At 38.7% G+C, this 18,323-nt stretch overlaps 1 long non-coding RNA gene across 1 annotated transcript; it reads left to right on the forward strand.

Moving 5' to 3' along the window:
* Positions 1-1,652: 1,652 nt before the first annotated feature.
* Positions 1,653-17,974, forward strand: LOC125172823 (uncharacterized). Its single transcript, XR_007154846.1, has 3 exons — positions 1,653-1,740; positions 2,771-2,846; positions 17,842-17,974. It is a non-coding gene; the product is annotated as an uncharacterized LOC125172823 (long non-coding RNA).
* The last annotated feature ends 349 nt before the right edge of the window (positions 17,975-18,323 follow it).

The following is an 18,323-nucleotide window of genomic DNA, read 5'->3' on the forward strand; positions in this document are numbered from 1 at the left end:
TCTTGTCCTTGACCAAGAATCAATAAGCGCTCAAAGGGCCACCTGCAAAGAGGGATGGGTGGGTCAAGTAGAACTCTTCATCAGAAGAGAGAATATTCTAGTTGATCACTGGTTATTTGGGAAGGCCCTTTATTTTTAATACGAAGTAGGATATAGGGTGTAGTCACATCCCATATTGTGATCTTCCCCTCCCCTTTCCAATTCTTACTCTGCATTCCTCTGTCCAGTTTCTCATGAGTTCTCATTTTGGTTCACAAAGCAACAACTTGCCTTTTTTTAGGTAAACACCTTTTCCAATCTACTACTCTCTGGTTTTTCATTTCACTACACCTCTAAGCCCACTGCCCTTTTATTTGCATGCAATGTAGATTATAAATATTTTTTTTCAGTAAATATGCTGAAAATCTTTAAACACACAATTTATTGTGTTATGGTAGGAACTATAAGTCTATTTATATGACTTTGAAAGTAGCCCAGCTTACATCAGCAAGTTTAATAAGAGCTTCTGATGATAGAATAAGTGCTTCTTATTATGTTCAAATCTGAGTGCTTGGTTTTTGACACTTTTCCTTGGTATAGGTAACACACTTTTGAAGGATTTCTACCTCCATGCTATAATAGCTTCTCTATTACTGCATTTATCACTTTACACTGTAACTATTTGTTCATGGAACTGCCTTACATGTTAGCCTATGAGATCACCAAGGTCAGGAACTGTATTTTCATTCCTTCAACACATAGTTTTTGAGCACCTGCTACATCTCACACAGTGTGATAGGAACAGGAAATAGAGTGATGAACAAGATAAACATGGCTTATTTAGGTAAATACAGTGTGGTCTGAACCCCAGTCTGGTATATTACTCAGCCATTGCCACAGTAATGCTGTATAACAAACCATTCCAGAACTCAGTGGCTCACAATAACAAGAATGTGTTCTCATGCCCATGGGTCTTCAGGTTCCGCATAGTTTGGTTAATCCAGGCTGGACTCCTATGGGAGGTTCTGCCTCAGGCTGAAGGATGGCTAGACCTGGCTCCCCACTGTGATTTGGGTTCAAGTCTAAGACATTTGTGTTGAACCTAGGGCACAGCCTTCTCATATCATGCTCTCCTCATGGTGGGTCATTAGAGCACAAAATGTCAAATACATGGAGCAGACGAAACGTCTGTTCCATATTTATTGACTTTTCACTGGCTGAAACAAGTCTCACGACCAAGCCCAACAACAATGAGGCAGGAAAGGTCCCCATGTGCAGGGACACTGCACAGTTCCATGGTAGAGGGTGAGATTTATACTTCCAATAGAGTGGGTGTCAAGAATTGCAGAATATAATGCAATCTGCTACACTAGATCACTGTTTTTGTTATAGCTGATCATCATACCCTGTAGTGCTTCCCTTTAAATTATTCCTCATAAATAATTTGTTCAGTATTTGTCTCCCTACTCCTCGGTAAGCTCCATAAAGATAGAGATTCTGCTTTATTCACTAGTTATTTACTAAATTATCCTTTACACACAGTAAATGCTCAATAAATTAATATTTGATTAAATTGAATTCATAAGTGTCATGATAAGGACCTTCAGAGAGCTAATAGAGCATATGGAACAGAGGTTTGTGCCATTTCCTGCTCATTGTTGTCACCTGGGGAACTTTAACACTCTCCATGCCTGTTCCTTGCCCAGCCCATTCAAGAGGAACCTCCCAGCTTTAATCTCTGAAAGTGGAGACTGGGCCTTGGTGGGTTCCCAATGTATACCAGGTGATTCTAATATGTAGCCAGGGATGAGAATCACTGAGTGATTCTGGGATGAGAATCACTGAGTGATTCTGACTCAAACCTGACTCAGATTTGGGCAATCAGGGAAGACCTCATGGAGTACATGGTATTTAAGCGCATGCTGGTTAGTAGGTTTTGCCCCGCTTTGGGGGGTGAGGGCAGGGTGAAGGACAGTGGAGGCTTTTCCGTGGAGGCTTTTCCGTGGAGGCTTTTCCGTGGAGGCTGTTGTATGAGCCAAGAAATTGAGGTAAAAGAGAGCTCTTTTACCTGGTGTTTGGGCTGAGGTGAGCAATGGGGAAGCTAACAACTGTGGCTCTGGGCAGAATTCTTAGATAAAATGACCAGAAAACCTTCAGATTTGAGGGGAAAGCCTTTGCCATCAGGAAGCAGAGGTCTCTCAGAAAAGGCTCTGCCTGGTCTGAGTAACTTCCCTTAGCTGCTTGCCCAGATGAAGCTTTTGTTTGGTGTCCGTTAGCCTGAGTTTATTTCCGTTGTTGTTGCTATTACACTCAACTCTTTCCAACTCTTCTTTGTTTATATAACTCTCTGGGCAGACGTGTCACATCTAGGATGTGACAGTCTTCCCAGGCAGCGTTTTTGTTCATGGTCACAGCTGAGTTACACTTTAATAGTAGGCAAGCACGTGTATTTTTTTCAAGTATTAATACACGAAATAATGATACCGAGAACATCTCTGCTTTAAAAAAAAATTCCTCTTCAAAATAGACTTTATATGTAGCTCAATATTCTCCCTATACTAATCCATGTGACGAATCAATTTCAGGTTTTTTTTTTATCAGTAAAACCTTGCTGCTCTTGTCAGAGTGATTTACTTACTTGCATTCAATAATGAGAAATATTTACCCATCATGTTTTATTTCTTGTCTCAGGAAGCTTAGAGCTAAAATTGCAGGATTCAATATTAGCCCAGGTTTGGGGTATAATTCTCTTCCTGCCTATCAAATTTTAATTTTTTACTTTTATTTTTAGCAATTCTGCTCTACATGCGTCTTCAGCGGTAATCTACCGTAAATAGTTTTTTGAAGCAAGAAGATGACAATACCAGGTAAGGTACTCAGAACTCTTAGTAGATATTGTGGCAAATAAATGGGTACAGGACTCCTTCACTGTCCACAAATTTTCAATCTACTAAATATTCAGAGAAGAATTTTGCTGCAAATAAGTATATTAGTGAATGTTTAGGCCTCAAATTATCTCAACAGGTCTAAAGCTAACAATGTATTTCTTTGCATTTTATCTGAAAATCAAAGTTATAACCATTTGAATTAAATTTTTTCCAATTATACACAGAGAGAGATCTAGATGGATACATACATGCACATCTGCAAAGGTAGCAGTAGTTAACATTACCAATCACTATCATTGTGAAGGTTGGCGAATGTGAAATGTTTGTTTTTAGCCGTTCCAGTTGGAAGGTATAGGGCAGTGACAGTGAAATAGTAAATGCATAAATAATTGCTGCCTGCTGCCTCTGCAGCTTTACAGAGAAAATAGTATCAATTGAAATCAAGTGATTTTGAGCCCTGTCATTTTGCAGCAGAGAAAACCAAACACCCTCCTCCAAGGAAGTTTTGAATACAGGGTTCAACCAACCAATAAATGGAGATTTTCCAAGGAAAATTAGACCATTCTAGATCCCAACATTAGGGCTGTCCTCCAATATACCTCCTTTGAATAAAAAGAGTAATTTTTTAAACCCTCTGAAAAATACTTCTTGTCACAATTCTGCCTTCTGAATTTAGTTAGCAGTTTTATCACCTTCATTTTATTAACCTCTGTTAATCATGAAAAACCTATTACTGGCATTCCATTGATCTTCTGGTCAGAATTTGTAAAGGAAAGCCTTCTTATTTCTATTTACTAACATGAATGAAAAAGATTTAAAGCAAGACACTTAGCATAGAAAACTCATAAACTTCCACCTAAATAAGCAGTTACAGAAAAGCAGATGCGTCTAGATTGCATTGGTAAATGGTGCTGTGTTATAGACCAGTCAATACAGTTAATGCTAATTGTAATGTGCTTTGGTAAAAATTGTACTTTATCTTAATTTCTTCTGATTTATGTCATTTTCCATAAAGTAATTCTGAAAACTTAAAGCTTATTGCATTCAGTTCCTGCTAAAGGGAGGCTGATAGGGATTTAAATAACATTTTACCCTGAGTATTCAGATATCCGGTTACATATTGCCCTTAGTTCAGCATGGGCTGATGTTTACTAGATCATATCCCACCTGCCCTAGACTTCCTGTAACATAGCTCAAAGTACCAATGAGGGACAGGTCTTGACCTGAGGCATATTAATAGAAAATACCACAAGCATTTGTCTCCAGAGGCAATATCCTTTATGACTGCCTATAGAAATATTTAACATGTGCGTGGAGTGCCTTGATCATTTTGTTCTGTAAGCAGTGCATTTACAAAATGGAAGAATGAAAATTCAGTTTTTTTTTATTTGATTACAAGTCTCTGGTGAACTGTTCTGTGGTTGCTCCTTATATACCAGTTCCTACTCCTTAGGACAAATGCAGAAACTGCAGGAGCCAGATCTATCACATGCTATTCTAAAGAAGGCAGAAACTTTCAGAGCTTCCTGCTTTTATGGATGTAAAAAGAAAAACAAAATCCTGCCTCATCCCCTACTAGGCAGTATCATGGCAGATGATTGCATAACACCATCTTATGCTGAGCGCGGCTTCTTCCTTCTCCTCCTCCTCCCTCCCCTTCCACCTCCCCCTTCCCCATTTAGTTCACATTTACCTTTATAGAAATTTTTGGCTAGATAATTCACACACTTGGGGGGAAAATAAAACTTAGCAAAATGCCAAGTTCTATACTAAGACATTTACAGAGGAGAATCTGTAGTTATTCTTCCCAGCGTAGTATGGAAATGAATTCAGGAGTTTAATTTTCTTTTCCTGCTCATTGCCAGAATTATTTATTGCTGAAAATTGAGGAGTTGCATTATAGTCATTATTTCTTTTGGTTTAAAAATTCAGTTTGATAGTAATCTCAAAGAAAAAAAAATCCACAAAGTTTAAATGTGGTTTGGAAAGGCAGCAGAGGGATTTGAAGAGAACAGATCTGATGAAAAAGAAAAATGTTTTAGCATTTTTCAACCGCCCAGAGTGGAATCAGTGAAAAACAGAAGTCTCAGAAGGAAGCTGCAACAAAGTAAAAAGGGTTTATAAAAGAATACATAGCCATTTTGAGAGTTGTGTTGGAAAGGATAAGGTGATATATTTTTTTTTTTATCTGAGACTGTAATGAAAAGACCAGAATTACAGATTTGATGCCTCTATGAGAACCAAACTTTTCCATGACAACAAACTAGACTTCCATCCCCGGCTAAACATCTTGAAAAATGTGTGAATATGGAACTGATTATACAAAGTTGATTCCATGTCAATTTGTGGGAAAACAATGCATAATTAAGGGTCGGAGTGAGCATGTTAATTGAGACCTGTTCCCACAAACTAATCTGAATGATGATGAGAGCTGAAATTTACCTAGGCTCTATGAAACTCTACAGACCTGAAATAAACAGATTATGGCACAGTCTTATTCATTGTTGCTATCTATGTGGATTGTTCTGTTCTGTCATCAATTCTGCAGCCATGATTATTGTCAACAGCCAAAGTAAACATGAACAAACAGGATGGTGTCCTGGGGGGAAACACACAGAGAATAGAGGTGAGGTTTTACCCTCTTCTCTGCACTTCCACTAATGAGCCATTTATTTGAGGCCCTATATAGGGAAGCCCTATAAGCTCCTTTTTAGTTTCCTCAACATTCATATAGGAATAATAATATTCACTTGTCTACTACCTCACTGGGTTCTTACGAATATGAAATGATTTGAGTTAAATAAAAGAATCTTAGAAACGATTAAAAGCACTTACAAATGTAAGACCTGGATAGTATTTATGATCAGTGGTGCCCTAGATCATTCTGGAATCTGCTCAAGGCTCTGCTTTCATGGCAATTGACAGCATTGACATTAGTTTTATTTTTTTCCCAAACTTCATCTTAACACATTCCTATTTTGAATATAGTAGCTGAGATTGTTTTTGTAAAGGAGACTTGTCTTTTATACTTGAGTTGCTCTAAGTAGAAAAGTTCTATTGTAGAGACTTTCATTTTTAGTATTTGGAAGACTTGGGAAAGAAGTTCAAATTCAGAGGCAAGTTTCAAATCTCCAAGGTATTTCAGTGGTAATGGTAACAATATTTGCACTACCTGCATAGGTAAAGGTCTTGACTTCCCTTTATGGTCCTGTCATATGCATACTACAGATGGAAAAGGACAGAATGATACTTCCTGGGAAAAGCCATCTGGTCTCAGACAGGTTCCCGTAGAGAGGGAAAACATTGGTATGGTCATCAAGGGTCTGGGTCATGGATATAGAGGTTGAAAATTCAGGGCCAGTATATTCAGAGATTATTGGGCTCAGGCACATAACTCAGAGCAACTCATAAGTCCGACATTAAAATTCCAGAATGTCCATTTATTCACTTATAATCAAAACTCTAACTCTTCACGGATAGATCTGAGCAGAACAATCCTCATCAGAAGGTTACTTGATGGATAGGTTACTGCCTAACCTGAATGGTGGTCAATTCACCAGAATCCTGTGGGACATCTGTGTTGCACAGGCTAGGTCCTGGGCTCATGGTTCAGAAAATCCGGTCTTTTGCACAGAGCTAGAGTTGCAAAGTCCATCTTTGACCCCTTTGACCTGCCCTCTGGCTGGCCAACTGACTTTCAGATTAAGACTTTTTTTTTTCTTGTCTTATTAATACTTTCCATTCAGGTTTAGCTTGGGAGGTATTCTGCCTCTTTAAGATAATCCTGTATCTTTGCTCTGATATATTAAATGTTTGTTTCATAGAAATACTTGGAGGGTAATCTTTCCAAGTTCTCAGGCTGCACCTCACTGTTGCCCCAGGTAATATATCACCAACAATCCTTCCTCACATTTCCCTGAGCTTGTTCTATGTTCGTAAACTTCTGGGCCTTTGAACATGATTTGGTCAGGAATGCTTGCCATACCTAATAATAAACTCCTACAAAACTTCCAGTACCACTTTAAAAGTCCATTCCTCTGTGCCCACAGGGGAGGCGTGGGCTAGTGTTCACTACAGTACCAAACTCCATTGTACTGTAGGGCTTAAGTCACTTTTCTGGCTTATCCCTTCCCCCAATGGAGAAAAATGGAGAAAAATCATCCTCCTCATTTTGCAAGAGTGACAATGTAGAAATCCCAATCTTCAAGGAACCATTCTAGTTCCATAGCCCCACAGTAGTTATGAGGCCTCCTCTTGGCTAAGGGGATTTTATTTCATCAAATAAAGTTGTATCATTAATCACTAGAATACTTTGAGATTCAAGGAACAGTTCCACCCCTAGTGGATTACATTTTTAATTGCAGCTAGCACTTATTGTGTGCTTACTACATGCTAGGCAGAGGATAAACATTTTGGATAGATTATTTCATGTAGTCTTCACAGTGACCTTATAATGTAGGTTGTTTGATTATTCTAATTTATACATAGAGAGAATGACAGAACAGACGAGTGGTAGGAGGTAGAGCCAAGACATAAATCCAGTGAAATTTGAAACAGTGTGGTGACCAAACAAGTGTTCCATTACCAAAAACACTTGGTTTTCCCATGGAAATTGTCCCTGTAGTATCCCTGATCCCTACTGCAAAGATAGATCTAGGCATTCCACAATGGCTAAGCATCTTGGCAAGATGTGGGCAAATAAAAAGTCAGGAGGTGTAGAAACTTAGACTTTGTTGATGTAGGAATAGTGCCAGGTACTCCTTGGATCAGCTACGGCTCCCAACAGACAACTTTCTCAGCTGCCACAGAGCCATAAACACAGCTCTGGGATCCACTGATCAGTGCTCTGAGCTGTCCAGGAGAATGTCACACAACAAGGAAGTATTAAGATTTGAACTAAAAAAAGGTGTGTTTTGTTTTTGTTTTTTTGTGCCCTATAAAGCCACAATTCAAAAAAAAAATAATAATACTTTTCAAAGATTCCATTTTGTCATAATTTCCCAAATATTAGACATCTATTGGTTGTATATATGCACATTCTCTACTCCAAAGCCTATGTTGTGATAAAGCTGTACCCCTGAGAGCCCTGAAGAAAGAACCTTCTGCCTCAACCAGTATTCACAGGGTTAGAGATAGCAAACTTTTCTTCCTTTTGGAAAACCAATAAAGGGCTTTCATCATTAATGGACCATAATCTTTGTTATATGACCATATTTTCAGCCACACTATTTGCTCATCCAGAGGAAGCTGCTGTATAGGTTACTGCCATCAACCACTGGCACTCAGCCAGCTCTAATATCTTAGCACAACTATTGCTCATAGTGTCCTTCTGTCCTTTCAGAAACATACATTTGGCACCTGCCATTTGCAGGCCACTTTGCTATCAACCCTCAGTGTTTTACGTTTTATAAGTGTATCCAAGTACAGACAATCATTTGGTCAGTGTGAAGCTTTAAGGTTCATGCTTAGTGTGTCTCAAATGTCAGTCAAATGGATACAAGTATCCCCTCCTTCTCAAAGGTTTATCTCACACCACTTCACTTTTATGAAAGACCTACGCTTGTACCTGTTTTCGCAAACCGAAAGAATTCCATTGAGATTTTCACTAGCATGAAAGCAAGAAAAGGCAAAAATAATGTTGAGCATTTGTTTTGCAATGAGCAGTTATGAAGGCAGCATGTACCCAGAGTGGCAAGGGGGACCCACCACGCTCCTTCCCTGGGAGCTACACTCAGTGTCTCGGCATCAATCTGTCATAGCTTTGAGCTTTGTGAGCATCTGTGCTTTATCTTGATTCATTCTGTGCATCTGTGAGCAAGATGTGTCCTAAGGTATCAGAAGAGGCTAAGAGAGGTTATTTTTGGGGTCTGGGAATGCTCAAATTTTTTTCCATATGAATTAATGGTGACTGCTTCATTTCAGCTTATGAAAGTTTTAATAGGAAGGCTCTATTCCAGGTAGCAAGGGAAACCCATACTCTGCTGGGTAATTGGGAGAGCAGTATGCCTTTTAGAATCAAAGGGCACTCAACCTTTGAAACTGGTTGTTGCCTCTCCCTTCCTCATCTGTCTTTCCCCCAAATCTATCTCCAAATTCATCTTCTCTCATCCTGTACATACAAACACATGCTTAATCAAAACAAATCTGTGGAGCAGCTACTCACATGGCTACTCCATCATTAAGATCTATCACTTTACAGCACCTTATGGTTATAATAGGATGCCCCCCCCCCGCCTTTGATTAATTCTTGTTCAACATCTCTCACACTTGCCTACCCACGAAACTCTTTCCTGGGGGAGAAAACAAAATTACACCTTCTTTTACAATGATCCAGCAGAGAAAATGAGATTGCCCAACACATTACAGCTTCTATTCAGCAGAGCCACATGCTCCCTCTTGAGATAGGATGGAAAATGAGCTGCCAGAAGAGGAAGAAGAAAAAAAAACTCCTAAAGAGTGTCACAGTTACCACTTTTCATTGGTGCTCTTAGTGACAGTACTTCTGACCTAAGACGACTGAGACATACAGATGTACTCCTGAGTCTTCTCATTAGCCTAATGAGGATAGAGTCAGGCAAAGAGTTAATTTGACTAATTTAATCAGCATGCTCCTCCATGTGTCTACTGGGAGAACACCAAAGTGACGGAGACAAACAGAAACACACAGAGGAGAGGAATTTACTGAGCTGTGTTTGCCATTAGGCAGAGCCACTGTTTGAAAACATAATAGAATCAAAGCTGGAAAGAACCTTAATGATTGTTTCACCCATTCACGTGATTTTATAAGGTCTAATGAGGTTAAGGAATTATGATAAAATAAAATTTACTGTCAAATGAGGGATACATGGGAAAGCACTTTATAAACTGTAATCTGCTATGTGTGTACATATATAAAATAGTGTCAGATTGTTTTCCCCAGACAACATAGGAGAATTTAAACGATGGGTACATTGTTCTATATTTTTATAGAACAAATAATATAAATTAATTTCTTCTCCACCTCCCTACAAAAACTGATCCTTTAGCTGTGTGACATACAAACTACTCATAAGTATATAGTGTGAAATCATAAAAAATTTGTCCCAAACTTCTCATGCTTTTGAAAACTTGAGAAAAATAAAGCATTGATACATGTTCTTTGATGCTGAATATAAATTTTAGTTTTACCAGATTTAGGGGTTTTCAGTTAATACTTGGTGTGGATGATTTATGTGTTTGATTAATGGTTTTCGATTTCTTTAAAGTTCCACCTTAAAATGAGCACCATAAAATGTCTCTTTAATGTTGGCAGTGCTTTTGACAGCGTGCCTTGATCTTACAATTAGAAATTAAGCCACAATTACCCATCAGATTCAGTAATTCTAAGAGAGTTGATTGAGGGTTTTTTTCCTGGACAATAGAATGTCATTTGCATTGATTATTTCATTATATTAATTTTCTCATCACTTTCCCTTTTTCTTTTTTTTTTTTTTATTTCAACATTATTAAGGAAGTTTTTTCAACAGGCTTAAGCCTAAGGGGATGAAAGAGCAAATGAATGGGTTTCTTCAGTTTAAAAAAAAAAAAGAAAAAAGAAAAAAAAGGAAGAAAAGGCTTATGAGGATACTAAGCTTCCTAGCCTATAAATTGGTCCTGTTCTTTTTTCCTCAATAATAGTGTGTGGATTTAAAGAGGATGGGAAAAATTATATTTTGAGGGTGAGTCTTTTAAGAAATTGATCTTTTGTGGTGTCTTTTCTGTTTGAACAACATTGCTGCTATTCCAGCAGCCAGACCAGGCAACGTGTAATACTGTCGTTAAGTTTTCTTACAAATAATTTTTTCTTTACTCCATTATCGATGGAGATATTATTATGTATAGTAGGTATAAAGCTTAAACTCTTGTAGGAGAGATAGACATTAAACAAATAAACAAATATGACTTTAAATAGAAGTTCCATAAAGGAAAAGAATTAAGTTCTATGAGAGAAAAAAGGAGATAACCTAATTTATATGGGAGGGTAGCCAGAGAAGTCCTCTCTCAGAGATGTAAAGAGGAGATGCATATTCAGGCTTACAGAGGATGTGAAGAGGGACTAGGCTAAAACAACAGCATATGCCAAGGATCCTGAATCAGGGAAGACCTTGGTAGGTTCAAGGACTGTTACCAAGGTCAGTGTAGCTGGAATAAAGGAAAAAGTGGTAAAAAATAAGGCTGGAGAGGAAGCCAGTGTTCAACTTGGAGCAGTTCAAGAGTGAATGGGAGAATTGATGTAGAACAGAGGTGGACTGAGTGCAGGATTGAATTCCTCTGCTTCCTCCCAAAACCCACTATAGAATGACAGACAGAAAATGAAATTGTTATAAAAGGCAGCCCCCAAGAACAAAGAGATGCAGAGGAGTCCTTGGCATCAAAATTTTTGAGTCTGCAAAGCATGTGAACAAGTGATGATTGGTTTATCAAATCTGAGGAAGTCTGAAGTGGAAGAAAACTGAGAAGCAACCCAATTTACCAAGTTTCCTCTAGAACCGGGGTAGAGGATAAACACAGAAGAAGTAGCTGAAAGTCCATGCAAGGAGCACTTATTCAATACAGAGAATGAGCTGCTTATGAAACAGTTGGAAGAACTAGAAAAGTGCAGATCAGAGAGAGACATGGCTGCTACTTAGATTTGCTGTCAGTTTTCAAAGAATCAAGCAGTGCGGGAAATTCAGGAAACTGCCAAAGATATCACAACTATCTGAAGCATCATAGCAAGTGATTCACAAGGAAATGTTCTTAGGCTGCTGTAAAATCTCATATTTGAAAAGTCCCTTTCAAATCACGATAGTGACTCCACAATGGTAAGCCTATGCACAAGCATAAGCTTTAAACAACTATTTAGTTCCCCACATTAAATATGAACCAAGGATCATCAACACTTGAGGAAGGCAACACACATGAAAATCAGAGCCCAAAATAAAAATTAGAAAACAAAACACATGGAAGACAGAGGCTATGAAGGAAAGAGAAAAAGAAAACTAACAATAATTATCCTTGGAGAGGAAGGAGAATATATTGAAGTGGGAACAGAAAGCTTTTTTTTTTTAACTTTTTAAATTAAAACATGATAGCAGAGGGGCGCCTGGGTGGCGCAGTCGGTTAAGCGTCCGACTTCAGCCAGGTCACGATCTCGCGGTCCGTGAGTTCGAGCCCCGCGTCAGGCTCTGGGCTGATGGCTCAGAGCCTGGAGCCTGTTTCCGATTCTGTGTCTCCCTCTCTCTCTGCCCCTACGCCGTTCATGCTCTGTCTCTCTCTGTCCCAAAAATAAATAAACGTTGAAAAAAAAATTTTTTTAAAAAACATGATAGCAGAACTAAAAACCTTAATAGTAATTTTAGAAAGTAGTTACTGGGGTGCCTGGGTGGCTCAGTCAAGTAAGCATCTGACTTTGGCTCAGGTTATGATCTCACAGTTCCTGAGTTCCAGCCCTGCATTAGGCTCTGAGCTATCAGATGGAAGCTGTGCAGATGGAAGGAATGGCAGGTGTTTGTGGAACAAGGCCCTAATAGCTCAGAGCCTGGAGCCAGCTTCAGATTCTGTGTCTTCCTCTCTCTCTCTCTCTCTCTCTCTCTCTCACCCTCCCGTGCTCATGCTCTCTCTCTCTCTCTCTCTCTCTCTCTCTCAAGAATAAACATTTAAAAAATAAAAAAAAAAAAGAAGTTACTATCCCAGAAATTAGAGTAAAAAGCTCAGAGGTTTTAAACAAAAAGGGAGAGAAAGGATACAGAATGGTTCAAATGATGGATGCTCCAAAAATTAAACAAGGAAAGTATAAAAGAAGAAATTTTAGTGGGGAGTAACTCAAGATGATATATCAGAAATGAAGGACACTGCTCAACACAATGAATGAACATAAACCAAGATACTTAAAACACTGGGGACAAAAATCTTACAAAATTTTAAAGAGGGAACTAACCCAGCACTTATATCTGGGATTGGCAAACTTTCCTATAAAGAGTCAGAACATAAATGTTTTAGAATTTGAGGGCTGTACAGTAAGTGTCAAAACTATCCAACTCTGCTGTTATAGTGTGAAAGCAGACATAAACACTATGTAAATAAATGGGCATGGTTGTGTTGCAATAAAACTTTATTAACAAAAACAGGCTGTGTGCTAGATTTAGCCACAGACTATAATTTACTAACCTCTGACTTACATAAGAAATCAAGACTCAAAATGGCATTAGACTGCAGTAAACAGACTGAGGACTAGATGACAGTTCCTCACTGTTGGTAAAATTCTGAAGGAAAATTATTTTTCACCTAGAATCCTGTTCCCAGGAAATTATCAAATGTGAGGTGTGAATAAATTCTCAAAAATGTTACCTTCCATTAAACTTGACTCAGGAAACAAACCAACAGGGGGCTTCATCAAAATGAGAAAGAAAATTAAGAAAGAGAAAGACATGGGATCCTGAAACCAGGAATTAGGTTCCATTTCTTGGAACTCAGATTATAAGAAAGCAAAAGACCATGCCTGTAAGTCATTCAGCATGGAAGGCAACCACTCTACTTTGGAGCAGATCACAGGGTTTTTTTGGTTTTTTTTTTTAATGTTTGTTTATATTTTTAAAGAGAGAATGCTCAAGTGTGCATGTGCATGGAGGAGGGGCAGAGAGAGAGGGAGAATCCCGAGCAGGATCCACACTGTCAGCATGAAGCCCGAGGCAGGGCTCGATCCCACCAACCATGATAAGATCACAAGCTAAGCCGAAATCAAGAGTTGGACATCTAACTGACTGAACCACCCAGGTGCCCCTCACAGGGTTTTGATAGAAACTGCTTTAAGATGAAATTGAGAGAATACCAATTGTTTATATGGATTCAGAGGGTATTTATATGATTAGGAGAAGTTCTAGGTGTACATTAATTATAGACACATGCAAAACTAAACAGAACAACTAATATTAACTCCAAAGGAAACAAAAAGTTGCACAGGAAAAAAAATCATTGATCACTATATAATTCAACACTGATAGAGGTCTCAGAGTCCTAATAAATATTGATCCGATCAAAATTACGATAGAACTGTATCGAACAGATGGAAGGAATGGCAGTGTGCAGTAGAGGCAGGTGTTTGTGGAACAAGGAGTTAAAACTTTGTCTCCCATTAGTGTAAAATCAAGGTAATAAAATCTAAGTTATAAAAATAAGCAGTGTTATAAGCATTTAGAATTTTGGAGATAAATACCAAACAAATCAGCTACAAGAGTTGAATATGGTTGTCTGAGTATTCTGGACCAGGGCAAGAATAATTTAACAAGACTTGTAGAACAATTTGACTCTTGTAAACTCTGTGTATGTATAACACTTTGATTTTTTTGTTATTTTGTTAAGAATAGTAGTTTTCCATCGATAAGAAGATCAGCCAATAGTATATTTAATCAATGGATTTTGTATTAACTCTTAATCCAGGTGAAACGTTTATGTTTTAAGGTGGATAAAGGTCAAAAACCTGAAAGCAATACTACATTGTATTTCTACATACATACGTGCTAAAGAAGAATGGCTTGCTCGGGGAAAAACAACACAGAATGTCATGGCCTCTTGGAAGGAGGACAATGAGAGCAGAGAATGGTCCCAGAAGTGCCTCCCCTCTAGAGTATTTTGTTTCTCCTAAGCAAATGAGGTGAAGTAATACATTTAGACAAAGCAGGAAGCAAAGAGGCAAGGAAGAGAAGGGTAACGTGAACAGCAACAATAACATTAAAATCGGAGATGGGTTCCTCTTTCTGACAACACTTTGTCACTCCATATAGTCCCTCCATTTTTCTTTCACTTCCTTTTCTCTCTGTTTTGCTTTTGTTGTTTTGTGTGCTGTGTTTGTCTGGGTTTCCATCAGTGTTCCAACCTGCGGTTGCAAAGACTGTACCTCTCTCCGGTGACTGTTCTGTACTGTCGTGCCTCTTGAGAGGGTCTAAATTTTCTTACCTCCCATCAGCTTTTAAAGTTGCTCGTGGTGGTGTTTTTAAGTAACAAGGCCTCATTAGGAGTAATTCTGAGTAAAATACAGTGTTACCAATTAAACTTGTTTTCTACCCAAGCCTACCATGTAGTCATGTCTTTGGAGAGTACCAGCTTTAACTAAAACCAGGGTGCTATTTGAAACACAATTGTGTCATTAAGCATATTGAGAAAACAGGAAGTAGCTACTGCCTGGATTGGTTCAGTCACGCAAACTCATCAGAAGCCAGTCTCCTTCTACACTGCCATCCTCAAAGCACTGACACAGTTTTCAGATTTACCCCTTGCAGTGCTATGGGGATCGCCACAGTCCCAATGTGTGCTCGAAGAAGGTTGTTTCATACCATGCATCTCTGTTGCATTACTGAGGAAATCTTTCTTAGCAACCAAAGCAGACAGTCTTTCATGTTGCATTCACCAGCGTTGGGCCACATGCAAAGGAGGGTGGAAAAAAAATGAGAATCTAGGATTTTCAACCTCTACAATGAGAGGGAGGTTCTGCCAGCAAGCAAGTGGGGGTATGACATCTCCGTTGGCTAGGTGACCCACAGTGCCTACAACTGTCCTTGGATGCCTTAGAACATCCACCAGCATACCCCGTGGAGGGCATAGAGGTGCCCAGCAGACAGAGCCATACCTATCAGATGTAGCAGCAATGCCTACCAGAAGCGGCACTACTGAGAAGGAAAGGCAGTACCAAATGGAAGCCTCAGTGGTGCCAGTGGGCACAGTGTCCGACAGACATTAGCCAAGTTCAGCCCTGGGAGAGACTGTAGCTTCATTGTTCAATATAATCACCAATATCCACCTGTGGTGCTTCAAACTGAAATAAAATTTGAAATTCAGTTCTTCACACTGCCTACATTTCAAGTGTGAAACACCCGCTAGTAACTACAGCTAGTTGCTACCATATGATGCATCACAGGTAAAGAATATTTCCATCTTTACAGAAAGTTTATTGGACAGTACCGGAGCAGAGCAAGGGAAGAACTTCTCACGGGACAAATCCACATATGTAGAAATAAGATTACATTACACCTCATCTCCAAGGATCCCCAGGAAGTCATGGTACAAACTTTTGGTCAAGATAGGAACAAAATTTACTAGCTAATGATTTATAACCTGCTGTTTAAAGCCCAAAATTCCCCCGGAGGCACCCAGTGTCAGCTAGTCTGCATTTAGTGAAAACGTGTAGGTTGATGGTCCCCCCCCCCCCCCCCCCCCGGTTTACCTGGTCACTCAGCCTGGTTCTGACCGTGAGATCAGTGTAGCATAAAAACTTCCAAGCAAACTTGTGCCTCATCTTCCCTAAAACAGATACCTTGTTCTCCTATTGGTAGCCATGACTCCCAGATGGAGCATGTTCTGCACAATTGATAGAAGACTTTGGAAGCTGTGCCCAGGTGTTCCAGACCTCTGTAATGTTGCTTTGTGCTTTCTTGCTCCTGGTGCCGTGTATGCTTTGCTTGTAATAAATCTTTCATGAGTATATCTTGTTAGAATCCTGAGAGTCCTTTCAATTATCTGACCCCGAGTAATTGCCGTACCCCATGGTGGCCCATCAGATTTGGTCATTAACACATACGAAATACCCTCCTGACGCTCCTAGAAGTAACTAGATTGAACTTTACAAGGCTCTGGAGGTCCCACACCAGCAGTGAGCAAGAAACATCCATATATATATATAATATATATGAATAAGACATTGCTGTTGTTCTTCACCCTTACATGCCAAATGGAAGTTACAAATGGAATGATATAGTTTGATATGAATATAAATCAGAGATTATTTGTGTTCAAATCCTTGTAAAGATAATTTTATTGCCTAAACCTCCATTTTTTTCTTCTATATAATGGGAAATATTGCAGAATTCAAATCATAGGATTGCTTGAGGGTTGATTTATACAATACATGTGATAAGTACGTACAATGATGATAGTGTAGGAAGAACTCTGTAAGTATGAGTTCTTGTTACATACTGCCCAGCTAAGTATATGTGTTAAATATGAACATTTATAACAAACTGGATAATGCATTACCTTAAAGATATCATTATCTGTCTCAGATTTTATTTTATTTCATTTAGTGGCATTATCTCAATTACCTTCCAACTTTACATCTATTTTGTTTTCCTTTAAATGATATTTTATATGAATGCACCCTGTATCTGAGTAGAGTGCTAGATCTTCTAGCCCTAAATGGAGTAATATTTTCATATGCTCTATATATTCTATGCGTGGCTCTTGCTCAATGGGAAAATTATGGACGTAGTTGTTAGGCCACTAACTCAAATTCTTCCCCTGGTGGTTAATCATGGTTTCTAATCCCAGTGGTATAAACGGCTTTCTGGCAGCCTTCTGGCATAATCCTCTCACTTTATAGTGAGATTTCACAGCTAGTAAATGATAGAACTGGGACTCCAATCCAATCAGACCCATATAAATGTTGAAGTTGTAAGAATATATAGATGATACGGTATATTTCTGGAGAGGATATCATTTGTGATAGAAATATGAGATTATAAAGAGACAAACATAATTTTAAGAAATTGTTCAAACTAATTCATATGACCGTGCTGCAGGAGAGGCAATATAAGATATTTTTCCTACTGTTAAAGAACTTAGACCCCTAGTTGTACTTGTCCTGTTTGAGTTTCTTTAAATCACATGAAATAGAAACCCATTCAAGATAACTCACATAAAATGGTGATTTATTGTAAGACTCTATCAAAGAAGAAAAAGTAATATGGATGCATTTCAGGTAAACTAGAATTGGAAAGTGGAATGATATTAAGAATTGAGACAGGCACATAATCTCTTCCTCTCGTGGTGACAAATTCTCTAATCTGAGAATTCTTTGCTTTGAATTCCTTTCTGTCTGCCTGGTTTTCTCTCCTGGCGTACCTGAACATAGCCAACACAGCCTGACTCTTAACTCTAGAGTTCATCACTTTGTGATGACCAGCATTGTGTCTCTCTTTTCTTTCAGGCAGCATCCTCCTTACCATTATAGTCCATCCGCATTGTTTTCTGTCGGCGCAGAAGTTCATCTGTCATTAATCGGTTTGGATGGAGGTTTGTGGACATCTGGAATCTACAGCTGACCCTTACAAGGCTGTGGGAAAGTAAGTACCTCCAAACATATCCTTTACACATATACACATGTAACGTTCAAGAACCATACAAGGGTGGTCATTTAGGGCTATTCTCGAGGTGTCACATGAAATATATGCCAAATATGTAGTAAAAACAGAAGTTCTTCAATCGTTCCACAGTAGCAGATATCCATCTGCACTGAAGCTCCAGGAAGTCCAAACAAAGGATGTAGATGTGAAATGATATCTTGAAGAATGGGTAGAGTATGATTATTTGGAAAGAAGATAAAAAGGTATTGCACTCAGGCAAAAGGGCATGAAGGTAGGAAACGTTAAGGTACAAAGAGTAAAGTATTTGAATTGGAGTATAATGTTC

The sequence above is a fragment of the Prionailurus viverrinus genome, chromosome A1 (genome assembly GCF_022837055.1).
Source record: "Prionailurus viverrinus isolate Anna chromosome A1, UM_Priviv_1.0, whole genome shotgun sequence".
Classification (NCBI taxonomy): domain Eukaryota; kingdom Metazoa; phylum Chordata; class Mammalia; order Carnivora; family Felidae; genus Prionailurus; species Prionailurus viverrinus.